Source organism: Manacus vitellinus, unplaced genomic scaffold, assembly GCF_001715985.3.
Source record: "Manacus vitellinus isolate BGI_N305 unplaced genomic scaffold, ASM171598v3 scaffold_0_pilon, whole genome shotgun sequence".
Lineage (NCBI taxonomy): Eukaryota > Metazoa > Chordata > Aves > Passeriformes > Pipridae > Manacus > Manacus vitellinus.
The window spans coordinates 33,563,642-33,587,123 of record NW_021938789.1 but is presented as its reverse complement, the minus strand read 5'-3'; the positions used below and the strand labels follow the sequence as shown (position 1 = coordinate 33,587,123).

Sequence of the window (23,482 nt, the reverse complement as noted above, 5' to 3'; positions counted from 1 at the left end):
ACCTGCATAGACATCTGATCTATCATAAGCCATATGAGCACTCTGCTGTATAAATGCAGAGTGTTGGTTTAGTCAGTTAATTGCAGGATAGTGCCCACATGACAACAAGGGAGATACCACACTCCCCAGCACCACCATGCTCCTTAGCACATCTTTTACTTATTGCCCCAGATTCATTCAACAGGCGGCTTGATCTGCTGGACAATATGTACATACCTTATGTGATGACACATAGCTACAGATCTGCAGTAGAAATAGGAGCAGAACTAGTTCCAGGAAGGCAGGGACTGCTAGTCTAGCAAATTTTTTGGCTCAATACTTTCTTCTCAACAGGATGTCCCCTCTTCTTACCAGCTGAAATACCTCTTATGCTCCCCATGAAGCCACCTTTGAGAACTGCAGAGAGCAGGAACCCTTCTTTAGTGAATCAAGGTTTCAAGAAAACACAATCACATTTATTACACAGACTTATGAAATTAGAATAAAAAAAGTCCAGAAGATATTTACAGGCTAGCAAAAAGGTGACTGCTGCCAGATTTGCCTCCATATCTCCAGATTAAGTCTACCATTAGAAATATAATTAGTTTAGCCAAAACTAATTATATAGTTTTTACATTATATTATATAACTCAAAAGGAGTTCAGTGTACAAAGCACCTCAGATACAGATAAAGGCAGTGGCCCTTCACATCAGTACTCCTAGGAATCAAGAATTCAAGACTGCTGACTACCATCTTAACAATCAGTTTAGTAACTCAAAGAACCAATATGAGAAAAACTCCAAAATAACGAACCACCACAGAGGTAATATCAGCATTGCTCCTCTGGCAGAGAAAGACCCAAACACCTGCAGGCAAGATTGAGCCTTGCAGCAAAACTCTTTTCCTACTTGTTTGGCACCCAGCCTCCATGAGTGGGGTGCTGGAGTGACATGTGAAAGGACACTAGTTTATTGTTGAGTGCCAGCCTCTGGGGAGGCTGATGTCAGCTTCCTCCACTGCTCCAGCCCCTGGGCTGTGCCGCCCCCGAGGTCTGTATTCTTGGGGCCAGCAAAGCACAATTAGAATCAATAGCTGCTTCCAGTTACTCTGGCACCAAGTTCCACACATTTAATGTTTATCCCGCTCCCTTTCTTTGCCTCACATTTCTAGTACCATTGATGAGGCTGGGCTAGGAGCCACCACTTGTCAGCCTTCTCTCTCCGTTGCATAGATCTCATTCAGTAAGACTTCTGCAGATGCTGTCTATTTGGTACTAGCAGTGTTGCTAACAGTACATTCGAATAGCTCAGTACTGAAATCACTCGCCAAGAAATACCAAGTGCTCACTAAAGCGTATATTCAGAAATACCGAGAAAATACTGAAAACATAAGAATTAATATCAAAGCATGAACACTATAAGCTTCTAAATCCCAGTAAAATTTAAAACATTGCTTCTTTAAGAGTGCATCTCTTACTTCTCATTATGAATTAAAGAAATAATGAACCATCTTTTCACTACAAACAGAAATGAAAAGTTTTGGTCATGCTCCTCCTATTATGATGTCAAGATTCAATTTCTGAGGAGGGCCTTACAGTAGCTTTGTTAGACTATAGGGGCTGTAGACTAACACAGTTTGAGAGAAAAAATGAAAATAGATGATACATGTGAGGTAAAAGGCTATCCGTGGGACTTTCACAACCCTCTTCAGAAGGGTTGCTGTTCCATTTTCTCAGGTGCCCCTTCAATAATGCACAAGCCTTAGGCAACAAGGGCAAAAATTAACCCACGACCTCTGTATATAATGGCACAGTGCAACCAAGAGTGGCGAAACAGCAACAGGCTACGCAGAGAGAGAAGATCACAACATGGGGCTGGAGGGAATTGACCTAGGTGTGTTGAAAGAGACTGACAATATGATTGTGAGGTTATGGTTTGTATCTACAAAACAAATAGTGAACTGTATAAGGGCATCTCTGGGAACTGGTATAAACAGTTAACATCTTAAAAAATAAAAGGTAAGAAATAGTCTGTACACATCCATCAAGAATTTGCACATACTCAGTGCTTGACCAGCCAGACTGCCCAGAGCTCATGTAACTTGTCTTTTTTTTCCTCTTCTCCCTTCCATCTTTCTTTGTATAATGCAGATATAAATAATATAATGCAGCTAATAAAAATTGTTGTATCATGTTCAAGACAGAAGTCCTGAAAGATGTGAAGTACACACAGAGGGTCCAAAGACAGTAACAGTTTAGGTTTTAAGGGTCTACTAAGTGTCTAAGAAAGGTACTTGCAAAGGCTTTGGCCCTTACATAGTTTTTGCACAACATTTTATACCTGTATCTGACACGAGCAAGAGGGGAAAAAAACTGTTACTCATCAACTTTTATTCAAGAAGGTGAAAATTTCTGTCTTTTTAGCATCTCAAGGATAAAAAACTGGAATCATTTACAAAACACATACCATACTTTTGTTGACTTTTTTTGTTTGTTTTTCAGTCTGGAGAAAATTCATTAAAAAGATAATCATGAGATTTGCCATATCATGGCACTCACACAGATAGAATTTTAGTATGTTTCTCCAAGCAGAAGAAAAAAAAAAAGTCTCTTATGCCAAGGCTCAGAACAATGTTCTAGGCTACTTCTCATTGCCATGGAGACAGAGAACACCCTAGTGTGAAAACAGCCCAAAATGGAAGAAATTAAGGAATACAAAATATTATGAGAGAGGAATTATAGCACAATTATCATTACAAAGCAAATAAGAACAGATGTGGCAATAGAAAATGGGATGGAAGGAAAACCACGGGTTTAAAAAATGTTTGCAACTTAATAGAAGGAAGCAGTTAAAATTATTGGTCTCAGCTTAGGAATGTTGCACAGATTTTAAGAAAATAATTAGTAGTTATTTTTATATGACCTGTACAGCTTTTTCCTGAGAAAAATATCACTTTTAAGCAAGCTCAGGACTTCTAAAAAATCAATACCTGAACTTAGAATTTGTGAAGACATAAACTGCACTTCAGAATCTGTAATTAAACCAGTGATAAAGATGTTAATTCAATGTTCTTAGTGAATGCTAATGCTGGATGATTACTTTAATGTATTTTTATTATAGTCAAGTCTATGGAGCTTGTATCAGATGGGGAAAAATACTGTAAATTGGGTAGATCCAGAGAGAGTAAAGACAGTAAAAACAGAAAAATACATATTGCTAAAATAATATGAAAGAAATTTTTACACATATATATCAATTTCAGAAATTCGTATCACTTCAGAAATATGAATCATTATAAAAATACACCCTGGTTAGGTGTTATTTTTGTTAAAACTACTCATAATGTAACCAAATTGCTCTTTGATTCAAGACAGGATTCAAGATTTCTCAACAGTTATGTCCTAACCTATCAATAAAAAGCATCAAGGTCAATGCATTTTTATGCCCTCTTGCTTCTAGTGGCCCTATTGCAATCATGGAACTTACAGAGATAGTCAATGATATAGAAGCTTAAAAATATCACATGAATCAGCAAACTGCATGAATATAAAATGCCAAGTTAAAGAAAAATAAACTAGAAAAAACAGTCACTACAGTTGCCTGAGAAAAAACAGTACGGACATTTTTAACATATTTTTTTTTACTGCCATTTTATTTCATCATTTTCATATAATCAAACAATTAATAATACACCTATATCTTCTGACCCATGCCATCAACATGTTTTACTGATATTGAGTAAGAATAGTTTTTTAGGATGTATAAGAGAATACCATTAAATGCACATGGAATTTCCTAAATAAAAATTTAAGAAGGTAGCTCTCTAGTCAAAAGATAAAAGAAGTGCACAGTGAATCTTAATGAGATACCTCATTTCAACCAGATCATCAGATACCTGACACTAAATATGGTACACTCATGCACCATAGCTGGATTTTAGTGGCTAAAATACTATCCAATACCACTTACTGAGAAATGTTACTGTAGGTATCTTACAGACCATGACTCTGACGAAACTTGTCAAATAACCTTCTCCAAGTTTTTGGGGAAATCATTTTGTCTTCTAGCAACTAGTAAAAATTACTTGGTCATTCTAGCAGGAAATGAAGTAAGTGATACAATTCAAATTTTTAACTTCTGCCACTCTGTTTGCTCAGGTCCCAGTGCTTCCATTACAGATGACAAATTAAAAATAAGAAAGTACTGTTTGAAATTTTTTTATTTGTAATGTTTTACAACTTTTCATATAACTTAGAAAGCAAAAGCTGTTGTTTCCCCTTTCTGTGTCGCACCTAAGGATATGCAGACTAGTGCATATCCTTAGATGCTGGGGCAGAGGTCACACCCTTACTCAAGTGTCAAAATGAGTGAATTCCATTTCAGTATCTCAGAATCTGATACATGGATGCAAAAGGGAACTGCGTAGCATTAGTTTCTCTAGAAAAGTACATACTTAAAGTAGATAGTAAGCTTTGTCCAAGTCCTACATGAAGTAAGGCCCTATACTTGAAGGCAAACTGAATTATATCATCAGTTATATTCTTTCTTCTTTTAACAGAGCACAGAAACCACAAGACACTAATCTGATGACATAACATGAAATCCATGCTAAGTCATGCATGTGCTGCTTTACAGATGTTCAGAACTGAAAACATTTCTTTCACAGTCTGCAAATGCTGCTGTTTCTTAAAGAAAGAAAAGTATGAACACTGAGAGGACCAACTAAATAGTTGTGATAAAAAATGCAGAAGGAAACCCATTTTAATTCCTTTCACTTGGAATATTGTTGCTACCTTTGCCCTCTAACGGAAAAGTTCATTAACTTACAATGCAGAGTTTGCAGCTTATGAATTAACACAGCCTGCCACTAAGTAGTAAGAAATTTACAAATCTAGTAGTAAAGTGTGCAAAATACATTACATGTCTGGATTAAATGCCTTGAGTAGGTTACTACCTCTGCCTTTGGTCAGTCTTTCATAGAAATTGAGGGAGATAACTTAAATTTTCCCAACCACTGGGTACTGAAAATATAAAAGAGATGATAATATTATTAGTTAACATTAAACCATTACATACTTTAAATGAGAAATACTACTAATATATGGACGTGTTCAAAACTTCACCACAAGACTGAGAAAAGATGTTTACCCTTTATACTGTCAACATGTTTTGTTGTATTTTTCAACATAAGTTATTTAGCTACAAAATCTGTAACTGGGAAGAGATCCTGCTTGTTTCCTTGGCATGTGCTGGAAAAAGCTTAAACCAATTTCCTGTATCTTCTGTGACTCCCTTGTACAGCCACTCTGTATCACAGAAAAACCCATTGCGCCATAAGTTTGGCACAAACCCACAAGTCAGTAGCAGATAACACATGAAACAACGGGATGGAAAAAATACTTTCCTTTTATTAATGCAAAATTTGGTTTATGTATATATATGTGTGTATATGTATATATATACACATAATCCCTAATTTATTCACAGACCAGTATTATTATTATTTTCTACCTCTAATTTTTTGCTCTTTATAGAAGTCCTTTTATTTTCTGTATCGGCATGTACACTAATCTACAGCACATAAAAGTTTATCTGTATATTTTAGAAGTGATATCTTAATTTCCAGCAAAACTACTACAGCCTAGTATCTAACAAGGGAGCAAGAATGATTATAAGACAATCTCTGTACTAAAAATTTAGTTTGTATTTCATATTTGAACAAAATAAGAATCTGAACTGCAACATTTTTCAAGTGATTTACTTCAGCTATTTTACATGATCAAAGATGCTGTTATTTCTATCTTTAAAAAAAAAGCATTCCCAGAGACAAGAAACGATGTTGTTCAGTCTCATTCAGTAAATGAAAAATGATACAGCATTCTCCAATGCAAAGGAAAAAAGTCACCAGTTAAACATACTGATAAGCATAGAACAGAATTAAAAGGCCTTCTCCTCAGTTCTAATGAATTATTAGAGCCCAGACTGAAGGGAAATCAAAAGAAAAAGTCAGTTTTGCTGGAACTGAGTATGTGCAATTGTTAGTCACCTGCATTTTAATCAGTTCACAAGGTTGACAGTTACAGTCCAAAGAGAAACAGGTTCACAGAGGATCATTTAAAAGATGGACTGAAATGTTTTAGTGTTGAAAAATTAAAATTTATTTTACTGCTGCAGCATCCACACCAAGGCCATATACCATAATATTAGATATATATCAAAGATCAGAAGACCTCTGCTCTGTGTGTCTGAAAGTACTGTCTTGAAGACTTAACTGGGGTATTTTGTCTGCCTTAGCTTGAGTAAGGAAAGTTGACAAACAAAAGAAAATATGCAGCAGTTGAAGAAAGAAATTACAAAAAAAATTAATACTTGGCAGTAACTGAACTCTTTAAAAAGTAAGAGCTTTGCAGGCAGTAAAGTCTCAGCTTTGCTATTTAAAGTCTCAAAAATGTCTTATGTATTTGTGCTTATAGAGAAAAACTGATCATTCCTTTTAAATGCTGTCTCTCACTAGAAATGCGTAAGACCTATCTCAGGCTGTAAGATCTTGTATTCTGAGCACAAAGTAGAAGAACTTCGTGACACATTTATTCTTCCAAATTTGAGACACTCTTACAGAATCATAGAATCATTAAGGCTGGAAAAGACCTTGAAGACTACAGAGTCCAACCTTTGACCTAGAACACAGCACTAAGTGCCACATCCAGTCATTTCTTGAACACTTCCAGGGATGGTGACTTCACCATTTCCCTAGTCAGCCCATTCCAAAGCTTAACCACTCTTTCAGTGAAGAAATTCTTCCTTATGTCAAATCTAAACCTACCCTGGCTCAGCTTGTGGCCATTTCCTCCTGTACTGCCACTAGTTAGCCAGGAGAAGAGACCAATCCCCAGCTTTCCACAACCTCTTTTCTGGTGGCTGTAGAGACCAGTCTCATTTTCTCCAGACTAAACAACCCCAACCCCAACTCCCTCAGCCACTCCTCATAAGACTTGTGCTCCAGACCTTAACCAGATCCACTGTTCTTCTCTGGACATGCTCCAGCACCTGTCCTTCCTGTAGTGAGGGGCCCAAAACTCAACACAGGACTCGAGGTGCAGCCTCACCAGTGCCAAGTACAGGGGAACAATCACTGCCCTGGTCCTGCTGGCCACACTATTTCTGATAAAAGCCAGGATGTCACTGGCCTTCCTTACATCTGGGCACGCTGCTGGCTCATGTTCAGCCAGCTGTCAAACAGCACCCCCCAAGCCCCTTTCTGGTGGGCAGCTTTCCAGCCACTCTGCCCCAAGCCTGTGGCACTGCCTGCAGTTGTTGTGACCCAAGGGCAGGACCCAGCACTTGGCCTTGCTGAAACTCAGACAAATGGCCTCATCCCATTGATTCAGCCTGTTCAGATCCTCCTGCAGAGCCTCCCTACCCTACAGCAGACAAACACTCCTGCCCAGCTTAGTGTCATCTGAGAACTTCCTGAGCTGCACTGGATCCTCTTGTCCAGATCATCAATAAAGATACTAAACAGGCTTGGCCCTAATACTGAGCAGTGGGGAACACTTGGGGATTGTATCTCAGAATGGTATTTCACACTTAAGGAAACTAATTAGCACTGTTTAGATACATCTGAAATGCTAAGTACATTTATATGCTTATAACAAATGAGAAAGCATCACACAGCTAACTTACTGACAAAAAATGTTTTAAAAACAGAAGTCCATAAAAGCCGAAAAAAAGAAACAGTTTCCATTTTTTGAGCAATTCTAATAAGTATCAGTGATATTGCTACAATTTAAAAAAAGTCATGATCACATCTGTAAAATACCTAAGTGTCTATAAATCACCATATAGATACATCTTCTAATACATTATTACTTTTGTAGAGTGGAATAATCACTGATTCTAGAATGGGGCCACACATGTAACTAGGCTGTGTTAATAAATACTAGTTCTTTTAACAGAAAACTGTGACTTAAAGAACAGGAGATAACAACAAGAATCCTAAAAGGACAAGATAACACAAGATGTCTTTCAAGTACACACACAGAACAATACCAAAGAATATAAAAATCAAATCAAACATGACCAATTAGTGATCACTAAAGGAAAAAAAACAGTGAGAGCTGTTCAGAACTGGTTTTCAAAGGAAAGATGTACATGTATAGAATTATCTATGATTGACACAGGTTGAGATGTCTTTTGCTAACAAGTAACAACTACTTGCACTGGGACCAGACTTCAGAACTGGAAATGCAAAATTGATCATGGATGTGCAATAGCAGAGTGTAGAATAGTATCATTTAAGTGAAATATATATCCCAACTGCTCATAATATATCCCATCTTTGAGGCTTAGTTGTAATTGGGATGCAGGACACGCAAATGCTATCAGATTTCTCCTATATTTTGAATGTGCAGCCTTTACATGACTTCAGCACTGTGCACCCTAACTATTCAGACAGTTATATGTTCTACTAATTTCTAAATTATGCATATCAAGCTAAGAATTTGCACACGTATTTTAAAATAACATACACCTGTAACTCCAGACTACGTCACTTCATCAAGAAAAAAAAAAGTAGTTTAAACCTCTGATATGTTTTCATTCAGAATCCTTTCACAGCCGTAAGTGATTAACCTATATAAAAGAGGTGCCATCTTGATTTAAAGCCCTATTTAACTGTACCACTGAAGCAACAGCAGTTACAGACTATAACAGCTGTACAGCAGTTACAGTCAGATTAAAAAAAGCTGACTCCCCCTGCAGGAATCAAGTAACAGTATTTGATGTTGATTACACTTTTGCACACACCAGTAACCTACAGAAAATCCAAGAGAAGTCTTACCAAGCTTATATCGATTGATAACAAGCTTACATGTTGATTATCTCTAAGAAATATACAACATTTGGAAAAGGAAAAAAATCAAAATGGTAATGAAGGCTTTGAGATAGTACATGTGGGATTCCAAAACCCTAGACTAAATGTATGTGTGCATATATAGACATATATTCCTATTATAAACTTTTTTTTCTTACACAAGATCTCCTGTGAAGGTGCAGGTGACTATCACATTACTATTCATACCACTTAATTTGGGGCTGATTAGCTTCTAGAAGCCTGGAGCTTAGATGCTTTGTTTAGATCTGGACTATATAAAGTAATTCTACTACAGGGTAGTTGTAAGAGGCATGATATATGTTATGGCCTATCTAACAATCAAGGTGCAAAAGAAGTCTTTTGATAAGGTGTGATTCCTTGAGACCAAACAGCTTTTCAGCTGCTAGATAGCGTGTGCTAGCTTCTGTTACTTGGGAGTGCCTGAGTCACTTGTAGTGGTGGGTGAACTGGAGATCTGGATTGAGGATCAGTCTTCAAAGAAAAACTATATGGGAGCAAGCTGGTCAACACAGAATCGTGGCAAAGAACTACTTTTGCAGCACAAAATGTCAAGTAGCAGATTAGCAGACTGAAATTGGGAGAGAATGGGAACTTTTCACACCTACATAAGCTTAGTGGTGTTCCTAATGACTCCAAAAATAAATTACCTCTTTTTCCTAACTTTAATCTAGGGTAGCTAGTATTCAAATATGAGACACAAGACTTGCCTTTTTTCTTTACTATTTTATACATGTATATATATATGTGTGTGTGTGTGCTTATACACAGAATTTAGTTATAAACTTAATTGTTGTTCAGTTCCACTCCAGTTTTGATGTTATTACTTAGTGGATACAGTTATCATCCTTTTCCTTATGAGTGTGCTCATCACCTAAGTGATCATTTTTTCTCTGCTTTCCAAAGCTGCCCTTTGCTCAGCTTCCCAATATTCCACGCTACTGAAAAAAACTCACCTCCAAATATTGGATACAAAACACTTACTTTATCTGAATGAGAACATATGCATTTTAAAGTTTAGAAGTAGTAAAATATCACTGTTGACTTTACTGTCCTCTAGGCAATGTCCTAATATAAAGTATTTGCACAGCTGATGTAACTTGTATCAACTATTACAATGCTGTAATTTTAATGTCTATATAGCTTTATATTCATTAGTTTTTAGTTTTTATTTGTACATGCCCTATAGACATTGGCCAAGGTATTGTGATTTTTGGGTTGTTTTAATTTCTAGAACCAGTAGCAGTTTCTTCAGTAGATTTGAGGGTACTCTGAAAGTACAATCATAATTGTGCATCTACAATTTTGGAATGTAAATAAGGTGCCACACAGTTTAAACTCAATAATAAAACAAATATATGGACAAGAGAAAATAACATTGGCAAAAAGAAAAAAACTATTTTCTAAGTCAGTCAGTCATCCCTTTGGCTTTGTGGGATACAAAAAAATTCCCACACTTCTTGCTAACATTAGAAAAGTACAAAATTAGTAAACTGGAGAACACAACAGAAAAAAAAGCATATAGATTTTAGGGTGATATGTTATTTTTTATTAGAGTAATAGTAATATATAATGTAACTTGGGAAAATAAAGAAATATTCCAGCATGCAATACATACTTGAATTGGGTTTCATTATCAGATACATTTGGAAAAGATTAGCTGTCTCGCAGAAAAGAAACAGTTACTCTACAGATAAAAGGAATTTCAGAGGTATATTTAGTCTGTTTAAACAAAACCAAGTCAAGGTTTATTTCTTAGAAAACTATTTGCAAGATAAATGTACCATGTGCTTAAGAAGACTTTAGGCTTTAGTTAATCTCCTTAAGGTACTTCACAACTATAACTTGCTTTTCAAAAGTGCACCAGTCTTTGTAACAAGAATCAGTAATGTCTGTGCTCATTCAACCTACATTTAAAGTGGAATTTAAGTCTAAAATTCATAATATCACTAATTACTTAACTATTCTGAACTCTGCCTAATTAGATGTTTTCTTTCCAAGGAAAGCTCTCTGTATATTAGCAGAGATTAATATAATAGTACAATATTTCTCAAATAAATCAACAGAGGCTGTTGTCTCAAAAAGCTTTCTAATGTTCCAATTTTTCAAACACCAGTTCTAACATGACTGCAATTCAAGAGCTTCTTACTCATCCCTTAAGAGACATCTGTCTTGTGACATATTTCATTATCCTATCTGCAAATATTAAATAATAAAAATGTTCTCAATACTGAACATTCCAATTACTTCTTCCCTTGACAAAAGCTATGCTAAAATGGAGTTAACAAAATAGAGTTGAAACAGTTTCAAATAAAATGCATGATGGTGATAGCAGGTCTATAAACAAGACAAGAAGTTTAGGTTGAATCCTGCTGACACTTAATTTTATGAATCCAAATAAAAGTAAATTAATTTTAAAAAAATTACAATTTTTTTTCCTAACTCCACCCACCATGCCTGTGTTACGGACAGTTAAGGTTGTTTGGATATTCTAACTAAGTCTGGGGAAAAAAGAACATAAGAAATTCTCACATGAAGTAAATATTGTCTATGATACTCTGATATCTGTATTAAGATGTGCTAAAACTATTTCATTAAATACTAACTTTCATCAAATACATAGCAAATCAGGACATGTTACACAGAAACATGTAAAAGTCAAAACATCCTACCTACTGTGTATTCACAGAAGCCACAAAATAGCTGAGACACAGTGGCTTTCTTCTGTCTTTCAAACTGCAGGCAACTGTTTTTAATCACTGAACGTTATCTGTTAAATCTGCTGCATAAGAATAGTCTTCCTCAGGGAAATTACTGAAGAACTGTTCTCCAAAATGGCTATCTTCCACTGGTTCTAAAGATATCAGAGCCATTAGTCATTTTTTTAAGAGCAAAGACTGGCTTCACTGTCATTTTTAATAACAGCAGCTATTCAGAGAAAGAGCAATTCAATATGCAGGGCCTCGTAAGAGAACATTATATGTCAGACCCTAAAGCAGTACCTTTTACTGATGAAGCTTAAAGAAAAAAATAAATAAAAGCATTCAAAGGCAGTTCACTAAAGAAATCCTCAAAATATTAAGCACAAATGAAGTTTGAAACACCTGCATTATTCTTTTATTAAACTCACTTAGGATAACAAATATGTACATCATGAAGTGTTGAATTTTTTAAAGGAATTATTCTGACAAGTGACTTAAATTTAACTCAAAGTAATTGACCCACTTCTTGTACATCATTAGGGATTGCATTATTCTGAAATAATATATAACGTTTTCTGAAGGTCCTGTTTATACAGAAAACTCCAATCAACTTTGGCCTGGGGTGCTGTAAAATGCTTCACAATGCATCCATTGAAGAACAGCAAAACAAGAATCAAGAAGTAACCTATTCCAAAACGGTTTGAAGAACATTGGTATAGATCCTCTGATGAAAGGGCATCCTGAATGTAAAACAGGACAAAGTTCCTTAGTAAGAACTGTCAGTAAAGGCCAAGCATGAGTAAAGAAAGTCTCATTGCCTATGCTAGGCATCCTCCATCCTAACTGATGGAGGAAAAACTACCCTAAATATGAGACGACAATCTTCTGAAAGAGAAAAGTCTATTGGCTGGTATCCCTGCTGTAGCATTACAATGTGCACTAATGGACTCCATCATAGTCTCCAAATTTCATTTACTAATCACCTACTCTCCACCCTTAGTCTATATCTTTTGAATTTTTCCCTGAAATTTTTCACCATTTTTTCTTTCAAAATTACATTTTGCTTATTTCAGTCTTCAGGGTTTCTCCAAATCCCAAGGACAACAGCAGGAATATTTTCAGTGACTTAAGTGAGACAAGGTAAATGTTTCAATGGTAACTCCCATTCATTGACTCTACTAAAGAATTAGTTTATACACATGAAAACTAAGAAGCTGTGTGTATCAAAGTGCTTGGTTCTTACCTGCAAACTGCCAATACCGAATTTCTTCTAACAACTTCGAACTATTACAATAAAATGCCAGAATCAACACAAATAATTATTTAACATGCTACTTTCACAACCTTACTGCACCCCATCATCATATCATGATCATATCATCTTCCTTTCCCATCCACAAGAGCATTCTGTTATCTCAGTCCCTCAGGTCTTATGTCAGGTTATAGCCTTCAATCTCAAACCTAGCACATTCTGACCTTGCCAGGATGACTGACAAAGGATAATCCCACTTGCTGCAGGAAACCCTGCTGATGCTTCAGTACATGACACACAAAGTCCACGCTAAACTGTTAGAGATGCAGTGTATTAGAACTATGCTGTTAGAAGCATTTTTACTTAAATAATGAAGATGTGACTGTTTTACTTTGGATAAATTCTTGGCAGCTATAGTTACAACTGAACTGACACTTTACACACACACACAAGAAGAGATTAGCCTTCTTAGTATTCAATTAGGAAATTACATTCGGTATTCTTGAGATTTCCCTATGCTTCAAGAACAGTGAGAGCCTTCAACTTGCCTTAAAATAGAATTATATTGCTGAGCACTAAAATCTGCTACATCCTGCCCCAGAATGAGATTAATTTTAATGTTGCCAAATGTTAATCGTTTATACATCATACAGTGCAATTTATTTTGGGATCTTCCCAAATAGAAGACGCTTTGTGAACTTCAGCCTCTTCCTACTCTTCTTTTGCTCTCTTAGTTTCTGAGTTAAGCCCTGAAGCAGCACTCTACACTGAGGATCAAAAACCACACAATTGTCTACTCTTTCTCACTAAAAAGTGTTGTCTTTTCTGTTCAGAAATTTTCTGCAGTACTTTATGGAGACTTATATTTGTTAAAAACCCAAAGTGAGATGAAATTATATAAAATCAAATTAAACATTCTTTTTATAGTGCCTCTAAACCCCAGTCTACATTCCTGTAAGAACCTCCATAGCCTTATGCTGTCAAAAAAAAATTCTGTTGAAAATCACCTCGACTCATTTCTCATTTTACTATAGCAGGTTTCTAAACCTAGATTTCAGGAACATTTCCCCATAGACTTGACCCAAAATCCATACAAGCCAATTAAGGCTTTTCCAAATATTTTTCTCACCTTGGGACCAGGCTCCACCATTACTTTAATGACTATAAGGAAAAAAAAAAAAGATAAAAAAAAGTCACACAATATATGCAGGAAAAAAGACTTTGAAAGTACAATTAATTATAACTATTTGCTGAACACATTCAGCCTATATCTAGTTGCATTTTTCATACTATCCCAAACTCTAACACAAACAATAATTATTGATCTTTCAATAGCAGAAAGAGGGTTGGTACTATCTGCCACTACTTTTTATTTAACACAGACTATCTGTATCCAGAGGTTACTTCATTAGAAAATATCAAGTAGCATAATCTGTCTTATTAAAAGATGACTGGCATTAAATGATACTTCCATCACTAATTAAACACATTCTCTTATTTCTATTTTACAGTGGTGTCACTACAGAAATGAAGTTTTTTTCTAAACAAGGTTTATTAAATACGGCATATCAAGTTCCACAAGGTATTATAAGTGTCTGCCAGTAGATTTCCCACCCAAGGAAAGTTTGGCACAGAGAAGAAATCAGCTGTAACCTTCCATTTCCAAACAGGGAAACTGAAGATTACAAAGAAAACATCATGGATAACTATTATATTAATTTAATGCTATGTTGATTCTAAAAGAGGTACATTAAATAAGTAGAAGGAGAATAAGACTTTTTCGGTCTGTACGTCCTCTTTGCCTGACAATTCCTTGAAATGTTGACATTAATATTTCATTCCAAGTCATCATGTAAAGAGTACGGGTTTTGCATCTCTCAAGCAGACTGAAAGAACAGAACAACTAAAACCAGAAGGACTCTGGTAGCCTAAACAGCTATACTTGCAGAGAATGATGGCTCAATGCAGCAGCTAAGGGCAATTTAGAAAATCCTGATCTCCCATAAAGCTAATCTCTGAAATACTGCATGTATCATTTCCTCCTTCTGTCATGGAAGTTTTGCAATAATAACCAGTTACACATCAAGACTGAGGGTCAAATCCTTAGTGCCTTTACTGTGTGTTTACCTACAAGCTCTCTATGTCAGGTTGTCTTAGTTATGATGACAAACAAGCAGTAGCAGAATGTCATGGCTGTCAATGTGCTAGTTACAAAATGAAACCAAAGCAACGTATCAAATCTGCAAATCTTTGCAGTGAATTCAACACTAACAAGAACTACAGTTAACATTTCAGACTAGATGCCAACTCCCTTCTTCAGTCTACTGCAAAGATTCAATAATAACACACTTTATATATATGAATTGCAATCATAGCCGAAGACTGTCATTTACTATTTCTAATGACCTATATGTGCCGCCTTTCTTCTGCTGAAAAGAAAAACAACGGCCTGAAAGGGCACTTGAGTACATTAACATTTGAGTTCATTTCTTCTCAGTAATACTTTAAAGCCAGATTGAGTTCCCATCCTCATCTAGTCATATTTTGTCAAGATCAGCTGTAGTTCACTATGGTGATAGACAAAAAAAAAGAAAATATTTCACAGGTCAACTGTTTCAATCTACTGCATTGAAACAACAATCTTCTCCATTAAATACTTCAGAGAACCTGTCTGCTTTGGACTACAAGGTCAGTTGGGATCTGACACCTCATGCCAAGCCTCTGCATTTAGTCTCCAGTTTTCTCAACAGACCTTAAAATACCATGGAAAAATTATGTGTGTGTCTGTGAACATAATATATTTTGCCCCAACTCCTCTACCATAGCATCTCTCTCATATGTCAGGAGGGATGCTTCAACAATACTGTCAGATCCAAAAGTGAATAATACTGCACCAGCCCCCCTCAAAAAAAATGCTGGGCCTGAGACTGTGTTTTCCTCCCACCCCCTCCCATGTTACTATGTAGTGAAATTTAAGAAAAACAATAAAAAAATAAAAGTAGTTGCCTCACCAGAATCAGTGATAACACAGTTAAAAGGCTCAGAGGAAAAATATGCCTCTAAGCTGCCCTGCTGAGAAATCCTAACAAAAACCCATTGATACAAGAAAGAAGGTAGAATTAGTCTACTCTTGCCTATTATGACCAACACACAGAGATGTCTTTACTCTCATGAGATAGGGAAATTACTACACCAAAACCACTATGTACACAGATAAAGGGAGACAGAAAGACATGACACAACAGAAAAAACTTTTGCAAGACATAAACATTTCTCTATCCTCTGCTCTATATTCTTTTCAACTAGACTGGAAAGCAAGTTTCCGAGTTTGATAGTGGCACTCAGCAATGGTTTCTGAATTTGTAAACCAGTGCACATACCTATGTGTGTGGTAAACTACACATAAATATGCATAATTTTTTCTAAAACACATTCTGCAATTTAACTTCTGTAATTATGTATCATTTGTGCTATATCTAAAAAGAAAATGAGCTATTTATTTTATCATTCTCCCTCAAATATTTCCTATAGTCTCCTGATTAAATAAGCTAGGAAGTAATGGATAATTGCTCATTCTGAGTTAGGAAACATCTTGTAAACTTCCTCAACAGAACCAGATCTAATATTTAAAGCTTCCAATTTACATTCACAAATTACACAAAATCTTATCACAAACTGTTTGGTGAACGAGGTTTTAGTAGCTTCCTTATATTTTGTAAGTATAGCAAAGTCTCTTCTTTGATATTAATTTTCCTTATAATCATTAAATAAACCTAGGTTGTAAACCTAGGTCATCCAGTCTAATCACTGCTTAAAGCATGTGCAATAACAAAAGGTGGCACAGAATCATGCCCAATCATGCTGACTGCTCCTGCTTAGATAATAAAAAAATTACCCATGAAATAACAGAAACACAACAAATATATCTGTAGCAACAGGACAAGGGTTAATGGATTTACACTGAAAGAAGGTAGATTCAGACCAGATATAAGGAAGGAATTTTTTTAAGATGAGGGTGGTGAGACACCGAAACACGTTGCCCAGAGGGGTGGCAGATGCCCCATCTCTGGAAAAGTTCAAGGTCAGGTTGGATGGGACTCTGAGTGACCTGGTCTAGTTGAAGATGTCCATACTCATAGCAGGGTGGCTGGACTAGAGAACATTTAAAGGGACCGTTTCAATCCAAAGTATTCTATGATTCTATGAAATAGATTCAAACATATGAATGCCTTTGCTTATTATAAGAACTATATATTATTACATACAATACTACAAACTATACTTATAAGTATGATAATACTAAGAGGAGAACTGTTCTATGATGCTAACCACAGTTTTATTTCAGATCTCTACTCAATATATAGAAAGGTCTTGACTGCCTTTTATGGTGAAATTTATTCAGTAAACCATGTATTTCCATGTCCCTTCTGGCTTGCCAGTACTGCTTGCAGCCAAGTCAGGATCAATGGCTGTATATATCTGCAAACTTCAGCTCTCGTCACCTTCCAGATCCCAATTCTGTGCATCCATTAACAGTGAAAAGCAACATATTTGAACTTAACCATAATATCCTGTTGAGGAGACTACAATATTGTTAAAATTCCTTTGGCTTTTTACCCCAAGCCTAAGTCATCTCCAGCTTTTCAGATAACAACATGGAGAATGAGAAAGACTGGACCTTACTTGCTTTGCCTTACACTGAAGGAAGAGGAAGAAACAATACTGACTCTTCAATTTGTACGAATATCTGCACGCAGATTTACTATTTGAACAGCTGTGGTTGATATTAAGGAATATATATTATCTCAGAGCTAGAGCGCTCAGTTCCATATTTTGAAGAACATAGAGGGGAAAAGAGCTTCTCAGTTCCCATCCTCCTACTACACGTAACATTAGCCTCATTGTAGCTTTCCTACTTATACAGAAATTGTATATAATTAAGACTACTACTGGAATATTTAGAGACATATGAATGTGGACAAGTACTTTTCACAGAGTTCTCCAAATTCATCCAAAACCCTCAAATATAGAAGAATTCCACAGTAAGAAACAAATCTTCACTAAAGCACTGTAGTACTTACATTATAAATAAGCAGTGCATTCTTTGAATAATGTATCAATTTCATAATGGAATGCTTTGTTTTGTTTTTTTACTAGGAAGTAGACTGTGCCTAAAGTGGTTAGTGAAAACTACTAGTTTACTAAGCAGTTTGATGGGTTAGCATTTATGTGCACACAAATTTAAGACATTACTTTCATACCTACTCGCTTATAAGATATCAAGCCACTTATTTTCCAAAAGTATACTGAGACTGCTTAAGTCCTGTTTCAGAGTTACGTACCGAAGTCACAGAAGGTTGAAAAAGGTTGGAAAAGACCTCTGAGATCATTGAGTCCAACCTACGACCCAATACCACACTGTCAGCTAGACCGTGGCACTAAGTGCCACACCCAGGGACGGTGACTCCACCACCTCCCCAGGCAGCTCATTCCAATGACCAATCATTCTCTCTGTAAAGAACTTCTTCCTAATGTCTAATCTAAAGCACCCCTGGTGCAGCTTATGACTGTGCCCTCTTGCTGATTGCCTGGGAGAAGAGACCAACCCCCACCTGGCTACAACCTCCTTTCAGGTAGTTGTAGAGAGTGATGAGGTCCCCCCTGAGCCTCCTTTTCTCCAGGCTAAACAACCCCAGCTCTCTCAACTGCTCTTCACAGGACTTTTGTTCCAGTCCCTTCACCAGCTCTGCTGCCCTTCTTTGGACACTCTCCAGCACCTCAACACCCTTCCTCAACTGAGGGGCCCAGAACTGGACACAGTACTCCAGGTGCAGCCTAATCAGTGCCAAGTACAGGGAAAGAATCATTTCCCTGGCCCTGCCGGCCACACTGTTCCTGATACAGGCCAGGATGCCATTGGCCTTCTTGGCCACCTGGACACACTGTTGGCTCATGCTCAGCCTCCATACACATCTTTACTGCATTTACACAAATAAGCTTTTCTTTCAAACTGTTTACTTAATTCCACAGCAAAATACAACAGATCGGACAGTTTTGTTATGAGGTACACAGATACACACACGTGTGTGTGAGCAACATTGCTAGCATGAATATGTGCCTCTACATAGATCAGGTTATGTTTTATTCTTTTTTAATAATCTGCATTTTAGCTTGTAAACATTCTATTTAACAAAAAAAAATTTCCTGAAAAACTAAGTAGAATAAACAAGTTAAGGCTTGCATTGAATCATAAGCAACTGCTTGTATTAAATCATAAGCAAGAAATTTTAAGCATAAAGAGCAAATCCTACTTTGTAAGGTTAACCAGCTATTTTATAACCTCTCTTGAGAAAAAGACACCACATTTGTACTTGAAACTCAATATATCTTTAAACGGGTGCGCTTCTACCACTGAATAGGTATTTCTAGCCATATAATAATGCAAAGTTTATACAAAATAGATTATATTTTGTGCTGTTTTTTGCGAAGTATAAATTGATGCTACACAGATAGCAAGACATATTAGAAAACTACTCTGTGGTTGCCACAACTTGAATTGCATTGTTACAGAACATACACATTACATATTTTCCACCTAAAAGAAAGATTCTATTAAACATAGAAACAGAATGGTCACAAGAAATATACAGACAATGAAGAAGCACAATATTCAAGCCTACAAGAAGGAAACAATGGAAAGAACCTGAACACCTATTTTCTTATTCTTTACAAACAAAAATAATTTAGGAGAATAAAAAACAATGTTAAAGAGTTGTATAATATTTTTTATATGTGTGTGTGTGTACATGTAACACACATTTGCAGTGCTGTCACTGGAATTGCAAAAGAACCCCACTTTAACAACAAAAGAGTTGCATGCTTTGCTCGTAACCGGGACAAATCAAAATGCCTCGAAAAAAAAAAAAGAGAAACCTCAAGAACTACCAAAACCCTAAACACAGAAGACATTTAAGGGTTTATCAACAGTCTACTGTAAAAGTAAACTTGAAAATAATGACCAGTAGCTTCATTTGTTAATTCAGGGAACTCTCAGAATCTGCATTTTACTGGATGAGGAAAAGAGAAGTTCAAGTTGAACATCTGGAGACTGTTTTAATTTCACCCATGCTTCAAAGCAGGGTCAACCAGAGTAGGTTGCTCTAAGTCATGTTCAGTTAGGTTTTCAATTCCGTAAATCACTATGACAGCCTGGATGAAACTTTATTGAAACTTTAGTCACTGCAGTTTATTCTGCAGTAAAACATTACAGATTAATCAATGGACTTCTATTCTAAAGTAGCATCGGGTTTAAGAATTTAAACCCATTTACAGGTATGCTCACTCCGGCATTATGCAACATTTCTCTGAGTTTCACTGACAGAAAGCCCATTTGGGACCTCCCTCAAAAAAATCTTTGAATGAGACTGGTCAGGATTCGAAGTGTAACATTCTCTTTAGGTATAAGAACCAAGTGTATGTTCCATTAGACATGACAGTGCTACAGTACTGATCCACCACTTCTATTTCCTTACACATTTAATAGCTGCTTTTGTGCAAAACATTTACTTCTATTAACTCTTTTTTTTTATGCTACACTCAGAATTTACTACTTCCTTCAAGTTAGAAAACTTGAATATTTAAAAATAAACACAGAAACAAGAGACTACTTTTCAGTACACATGAAGTATAAACTACCTCCACCAGAAGTTCTTACTTTTTCTTCCTGTAGTTCTGTGCCCTCACTACCCATTCTGCACTTTGGAACATGACTGAAACACAAGTATGACTCTTAAGTCCTTTGCCCTCAAAGTCAAGCATGGTTCGCAGTTCACAGAAAATCCCTTCCAGTTAAAACATGCAAGATATGAGCATGCAGGTACAAGTCTGTATCATACTGCTATCAACAATAGGACTGGTACAGGCATCAGGCTGAAAGTTTAAGTATTTTAAAATTTCTTTCATTTACTAAGGATCAGCCTGGTATCTGTAATCAGACTGAGAGTATTAATTAGGGTTTTTTCCCAGGGCTTAGTAGTGAAATTACTAGGCCTACATAACACAGAAGGTTGGAGTAACTAAATACTGCTTTTTATCTAGCCTTAAAATTATAAATCAAGAACCTTTGCTTCTTTGAACATTCTCTGTGACTCTACTTGTCATACTTCAGGAACAGTATATGGAAAATTGGAGACCACGAAGTTAAAAAAAAAGTCACATTATTAGAAATACTTGGCAAAGCAATATTTGGACAGATGTTCCAAAGAAAGTCACCAGTTACCCATATTCACTGCAAAGAACTAAAGCCAAAACATTTGAAGAGTTAGACATATCTCTGGATGAAAATGTTCAGTTACATTAGAGAAGATCTTTAAAAAATCAGCAGTATCAATCCTTGTACTCAAAGTAGTCAAACTAACATTGATTAGGGTGCTACTAATGCAGAGGTCACTGTAAAATTTCTATATATATCATGCCCAGCTCCTGCCATATTAGCCAATCAAATCCTTGCTAAATACATGGAGAAGGAATTTTTATTCAGTTTCAACAGAATGAAGAGGCTGGCTTGACATATTTATTTTATGTCAATAGAAGAGCAAGAGCTCTCCTACACACACGATGATGCACATATGAATCAACATGATAAAATATTACAAGATTTGCTGCTTAATATTTCCACAAAATCCTCCAGGAGTATTTGAGAAAGAAAGGAGAAACTATACCACACACAGCCCAAGCTCATTCAAATTAAAAAGAACACAGAAAGTCAAAAGGAAAAAAAAGTACTTTTAAAAGCAGTATCACTGAAATGACTCCCAAACAAAGCAGTCTTACACTTCATGCTCAGCTCATCTCCGCCAGACAACTTCTCTTTTGCAAATTCAGCTTACTGTAAATCTGAAAGTTTCAAGCATTTTAGGACTTGGGTGAAATTTCCTCTGAATATTTTGTACAAGGACAAAATGTGCATGCTTTGACTGACAAAGCCAATTACTTATTTGGTTACTGCATCTAATTCAAACAAGTATACCAGGAAGAAATTAATTCTTTAAGGAACTTATATAATTTATGCCAAGTACCAGTCCTTCCATCTGTCTGCATTAAGCTTCAATGCACATTGTTCAGAAGCAGTTTTTGACAGTGCACAATGTAACCCAGAAGACTGTTTCTCCAGGATATTTCTGGTTTGGTCTTTCTTGAATATCTTGTATAATCGGTAATAGTAACAGGATATCAAGGACCACATTTTAAAGCCATCACTGCTTGCCTTTCCAAAATGCAATGTCCACTCCTGCAGCCATCCCTTACCAGAAAAAAAAAAAAAGTCATGGTAAGAAACTAAGAGAAATAAATACCAGAAAAACAAAATGGTAAACACTCACTTAGCAAAAGAAAAAAATTAACTTATGTCAAACCCTACTTGTGACATATTATGAAATTCCTGAAAGATACAGAGATCTCAGTGGTAAAGATAAAGCAATGTGTCTGAACTGAGCCCTCCTTATCTATATCAGTCACAAGCTGGTGGTTTTTTCAGCAGTTCCCCAAAGAACAGTGAGTTCAGTGTTGCAGCAGTGATATTCCATACTTATGATTCCAGCCTTTCTCAATTAATAAAACCTACCACAACAGTTCTATTTATAGAAGGTACAATGATAAATATGACAAATATATGATAATATGACAAATTCCAGTTCATTAATGGAGGTGATGGTTGTGCTTACTGATCTGCAGATCTTTTTTTTAAACTCAAACTAAAACAGGAAAACCAGAATGAGAGGAAGTGAAGATAATAAAATGTAAAGGAAAAATCATAAGTATTGTTTTTCTTAGTTTTGTTTGCTGGTTTTTTGTTGGGGTTTTTTTAATTGTCATCTTGATTTTCAGCAAGTAGCAAGGAAAATTACATAATGAACTACACACGAATTTTAGCTTTAATGCACTGGAAACAGATCATATTTCCCCAGAACATTACTGTTATTATAAAATAATGGATTTAGCAATATATTTAAAAAATGTGTCATGATATCACCACCTGTTTTTCAGAATTCTTTTTGATCACTAGTAATGGCTTTGGAATTAAATTAAATAGAAAATTCACCCAGCTTGTATGTTTGCAAGGGCTGGCATACACCATGGAAAATAAATTTTTCAGTGTCCTTGTCACCCTAAGCGTTCCTCTTGTGAAACTGAGGGCAAATTCAATGAAAAGTACATCTTTTCTGGTCTCAAAATGAACAGTCATCCATAAGACTGAGAACTCTTGAATGTTTCCATTATTTACAGTACACAGACCTGTCCATTTTGTTTGTCAAAACTATGCTACTCTCTTTGATTTTAAATTTCAAGTGAATCCATTTTGTATTCATTCCATTAGATTTCCTGAGCATTTAAATACTTCCACTGGTTTTAAAATATATGCCATTGTATTTAGGTAACTAACTCTGCCCCATGGAACCAACTACTCCAGTTTCATCTCCAACTGGAACCAAGAACAGATAGCTACAGTCTGTTATTGAACAGATACAGACTGACACATAGACAAAGATAGAGGTCTTTAGAGAAAGCAAGCAAAGCAACATCCCTTCATCACCATTCCTTCTCAATATCAGAGTCCTAAAATTTTAAGTAAATTTTTATGAAAATCTGCTCTTTTTCATA

General features: G+C 36.0%; 1 protein-coding gene across 3 annotated transcripts in view; it reads right to left on the bottom strand.

The window, feature by feature from the left end:
* Positions 1-23,482, bottom strand: part of SPOCK3 (SPARC (osteonectin), cwcv and kazal like domains proteoglycan 3) — a 177,904-nt gene that overhangs the window by 116,867 nt on the left and 37,555 nt on the right. Inside the window, exon 1 of one of the 3 annotated variants that reach the window (XM_018071053.1) lies at positions 11,542-11,593. The exons of the other annotated variants lie outside the window; for them this stretch is intronic. The gene's annotated coding sequence lies outside the window, so the exon portion shown is untranslated. Of the gene's footprint in view, positions 1-11,541; positions 11,594-23,482 lie in introns of those variants that run through there. 3 annotated transcript variants of the gene reach the window in all.